General features: G+C 38.2%; 1 long non-coding RNA gene across 1 annotated transcript; it reads left to right on the top strand.

The window, feature by feature from the left end:
- The first annotated feature begins 2,206 nt into the window (after positions 1 to 2,206).
- LOC123971777 lies at positions 2,207 to 3,491 on the top strand. The gene is made up of 4 exons (XR_006825284.1): positions 2,207 to 2,473; positions 2,802 to 2,874; positions 2,965 to 3,060; positions 3,179 to 3,491. It is a non-coding gene; the product is annotated as an uncharacterized LOC123971777 (long non-coding RNA).
- Positions 3,492 to 5,160: the final 1,669 nt, after the last annotated feature.

Here is a 5,160-nt window from a genome sequence, read left to right on the forward strand (position 1 = left end):
ACCCAAAAACCCCCCCCCCCCCCCCCAGGACAGAATCCATGCATCAAATGGCAAACAGCAGATGCCAGATATGACTGGCACTTGATTCATCATCTCCCACAAAGAGGAATTATCCATGTGAAATGGTAATTAGTGGGTTAACTTACAATGTATAACTTATGAAGAAGTTGTGCAGTAATGGATTTCTAGTTTTTGCAGTATTATAAGTTAGTTATGTTTCTTTATTTCAGATCACTGAGAGACGTATTCCTTTCCCTGGAAATGTCAGATGAAGGCCACCACCAACAAGCTGAAGAACCACAAGCAAAACAACAACAACATGCAGAAGCAGAAGAAGGAGCCATAAAAGTAGTAATCTGGGGAAAACCACCTTCAAATACCCTAAAGGCCATGGATCAAAATGCCCATAGCGGTAACCCTCAAATACTTCACATCAGCGAATCTATGTCAAGAATTACTGCCTGTACTGTATGTAAAAAAAATTACAAGACATCTGAAGCTGAAGCATTCTGATAAAGTTGAAGTGGCTAAGGCACTTGCACACAGACAATGATCAACGATGCACAATCATCTTTTGAGCAAAGTAAGAAACATGGGAAACTTCCATCGTGACGTCCTGTCCTCTGGAAAAGGACAACTCATACCATACTAATACGGCAGGACACCTATCCATCGACAGCAGCAGACTATCTGCCTTGCAAGTTTTGTGTTTCTATGTATCAGAACAGACCTGTGGAGAAATCAAAAGCATTGCAAACTACAAGTGAGAGAGGATGGGACAGTGAAAAGAAAAGTTCAGACAAGTTCATTAAAGCAGTGTTCACTGATGTTGCCCATAAACACTAATTTCCAGCGGCACTAAAAAAAAAAAAATTCTTGAACATACGACATGACACCGTAACGCAAGTGGCGATGAGCTGACGTGCTGATCATTTGACTGGGAGAGAGAATGTTCCTCAAATGTAAAAGTTCGACATCAGGCAGACATCAGAAATAACATGAGGGAACTTGCCAGACTTGTTCTTGTAGCAATAAAAAATGGACAAAGCAATGGTTGTTTTTGAAGGACTTGATCACCTCAGGAAAGTTCAACACAGTACTTGTGGCTGTTAAACGAATGACTAGTTTGATACCTTAACAAAGTCTCTATCCCGTCAATGGCACTTAAACTGCACCATTCCCTTGTGAAGGTGTCATATTTTGCAAGGAGATGATGCCAAGAGGACGATGCCTTAAAGAGAAGAGCCGAGCAATTCATCAAATTAATTGAACTGGAATGGACATCACATGTCAACCAATGCACTGAAAACCTTTTCTCAGAAGAAATGGAACAGCGCCACTGAGCTACTTCTAACTGAAGGCATTAGGAAGCTCCAGGATCATTTGAAATGCCTTGAAGCGGTCAACAAAAGCTCTCATTGACCAGCCATCCAAAAAGTTATTGAGTGAGTTCTCTCAAATCACTATGACACAGCTCATTATGCAATCACCGTTGTGAAGGAGAAGTTTCTAGATTGGAAGTCCAAACAGTATGTAGGATGAAATTCTGGAGAGACTGTCACCTTTTCAAAAGAAATTATGTGAGAATCTCCTCAGGGTAGAGGTCCGGGGGAAAACGGGTCGCAAAGTACCAGTGCTGTTCCTAACAAATGTAAGAGAGTAGGTGGAACAGACAAGAGGCTGAGATTTCCCTGAGCATTTTTTGCCCCTCTTTATGGATCTCAGAAGAACATTTGTGGATATGAAAGCTTAAAGCGATAGCAGAAGGCTGTGGAGCTGAACACTGAGAAAGCATGTAGCTCTCTAAATGGCAAGCTAGCAGACTTCTTTTTGCCCTGTAAGATGGAAGAAGCAAATTCAAAGGAAAATCCTTGGACATAACACCAATAATCAACTGTAAGTAATGGATTAAGTATTTCTGTATTTAAATTTTTTATATATTTTTTTTTTTTACTGTTGTTCCCTTTCAGTCGTCGAATGACTACAAACTGACTATTTATATGAACATTAGGTCAGTTATTCACGTGACTATAGTCATTTATAATTGCTTTGGAACAAACTGTACTGAGTAAGCCTTGCCAATCAAAATACTTTGCATTTGTTTGCTAACTAATCATTTACACATGGTCACTATTTAGCAAGTAGGGATTTACACAATGAACAACAATCAAAATAACCTGTAACACACATGCATAAGTTACGTGGCATTGTTGTAAAAGTTGTCAGATGGATAGACTTAGGCTAGATGGGGAACAATTAAACTTCCTCACAATATCGAGCAACCAAACGCAACTACTGTCCAATTTAATCAAACATAATTTATATTGCAGAGGCTGGTCGGAGAGTGCAGCCAAATCTGAGCCGGTCCAGAGTGTCGTAAAATTAGTAAAATAGTGTGTGCTGTGGCTGACATCAATACTATTCAGCTGCCTAAAAATACAATGCTAAGCAATTGGACAATATCACATAGTGGGTAACTATCACACTTTTAGACTACGCTGTCATTTCACAAGATGTCTTTGCATTTTGACTGTCTAAGCAATGATAAAAGAACCTTTTGTTTTGATTACAATGATTTATTCATAGATGGGTGTATTTACATTTGAAACATGATTTAATTCCTTTCATTGAGTAATCATCTTTTGCAGGTCATAGAGTGGTATGAGGATTGTACTTAGTTTTGACAATTGTTTCAGTAAATGTGCTAAATCGACTGAGGAAAAACTGTAAAACAAGGAAAATGCTTTATACATAGTGTAAAAATACTTTCAGTGCAAGTATTTATAAACATCTTGTTGCAGCTGAAGAGGAGTGTAGCGACTCGGATGCAGGGGATGTCCAGTCTTGAGTGAAGTACTACCACATGTCAAGAAGGTAAGATTTTCCACTGCCTGTAGTAATTGATGCTAAAATACAATTCAATCACTTTAATCAAGTGTAAAGATTTTGTTGCCACCTATGTAGTTTCAGGACAGGATAAAAATTCTGAAGACAGGCAGTCTACTTCAAGAAAGAAAATTGGGGACATTAAGAAATCATTATTGGCATCAGTTCAAACAGGTACATTATTCCACTGGCTGAAGAATATTGTACACATGGAACCATCTTGACATTTGTTGACAAATTGGTAATTATCATTTATCCATACCTTCACTTACTTTTTAAAATTTATTTATAGGGAAATCCAGAAGGCCCTAGTCACAGAGAGAGAAATTGTTGAACACCATTTCAAGGACTTCCTGAAGGAAATAAAGATCCCTGGAGAAGTGGACTGACTGTCAAAGATGCCTAGACTAAGGGATAATTGAAGAGACTGGAAAGCAGTAAAATACTTTGTCCACAACAATATTAAGAACAATAACACTGGGAGCCAGAACTGAGAGACCCCATCTTGTGGAGCATCAATGCTACGTGCCTAAATACTGAGAGCTTGAGTTATGGAGCAAAGCTGTTCTTATAGTGTTACATGTGGAAAGCCATTTCTGTCGCAGAGGGGTATCAAGAACAAGTCAAACTCTTAGTGTGCGATTGAGCTTAAAAGCATTTAATAAACTGTTTTAACTTAACTTCTGCATCTTTGGTAGTATTTTCTGTTTGTGGTTGTAAGAATATTGCCTTAAAACATTGTGATGGTTCTGAGATGAGCTGTAGGTAACTCATCACTATTTCAGTGACCATTAACATACCAGTTAAATTGTACATGCTAAAACATTCCAGTTGTCAATACTGAGATTTACGGTAAAGACCTGCTGAGTATAAGTGTGAACTGAGCATTGGTTGTGTGTTTCTCACTGTATGCAAACTCAATTCCATTGTTATGATGCTGCATTGGACTGATTATCTCCCCATGCCACCTAAGGATAATGTGTCATTACGGACCAGCGAACAGTGCACTCATTCCATACAGTGCAGGGGTGGACCATTTTCGTATAATGTAAATTAATGAAATGCATTCCTATAAGTGTAGACCGAGCATACAAATATAATGACAAAATGTATCGAATGGCCAATCTGAGTCAGAAAAGGGTGGGTCTCTTGGCAGGGAGCAGAGTTGAAACAACGGCGGCGGCAGCTCCAGAAACCCCCCGCGTCCCCCCGAAAGCGGATGCAAAAGTTCCAACGACGACGAGAGTGGGAGAAATCAAATAGCCTACGTCAAACTGCACAATTTGTTGTCAGTGCCAGTGTTCTGTGTGGTGCACGGTGGCCTGTCAGACGTGTGACAGCATGCCGAGGCAGTGTAATGATTTAATAAAAACGTACACATTTTTTGATAGATCACGATGCTATCATGCGATCATATGCTGCCTATTTTTTTTGAAAGATTGTTACAATGTAAATAAAGCACATGCTTGCATTATGGTATGATTTGTTTTTAAGATTGAGGTACACAGACACATCAGCATTAATTCAATGAGAGAGATATAGGCTATTTAATACACAATTAAATATCAAAATATAGTGCCTATGAATTAACGACTGTTATGCCTAACCAATCTATAGAATTGCATCCTTCAGTACTAGTATTAACAAAAGGCTGAATAAAAACTAAAAAAATACATAAATACATTTATTGACCAATCATCAAAATGGTGTTGAATTAAATTGAGAAATGTTTGTAGATTGTTTGTTTGGATAGTATTACTGCAAACAATGACATTTTAGCCAAAATCTGTGTTCACACCAACCTTTACAATTACTCAAGTTCATTAGCAATTTCTTAGGAGCTCTGTGGAACTCATTAGGAGTGAGCTTTTTCTGTTTATAGTTTTACTGTAGCAGTCTGAAAGACAAACAGCTACTCAGTGCTGCACGAGTAGTGTACTTCTGACTAGAAAACATTTATAAAAGGAAGTAGGCCTAACATGCTCCAATACTGCACACAAGGCCTACTACCTTTATGTTCATGATTTTCATGGAAAATCCTTTGCAAAAGTCTTTTCAATCAAATCGTATCAAAGTATTTGTTTTAGCCTATTTATAGTTAGTAAGTTATGGACATGTTGATTTAATAAGTTGATAAAATACAGTTCACATCTTTTTTGTGTTCTTACTGTCACACATTGTTGGCCTATGTTTATTATTGTCATAGCTGTGTATTCAGCTTAGACAAAATGAGCACTAGTCTGTTGAGTTGTGATAGAGAGAGACCCCTGTTCA

Source organism: Micropterus dolomieu, linkage group LG05 (assembly GCF_021292245.1).
Source record: "Micropterus dolomieu isolate WLL.071019.BEF.003 ecotype Adirondacks linkage group LG05, ASM2129224v1, whole genome shotgun sequence".
In the NCBI taxonomy this organism is placed as follows: Eukaryota; Metazoa; Chordata; class Actinopteri; order Centrarchiformes; family Centrarchidae; genus Micropterus; species Micropterus dolomieu.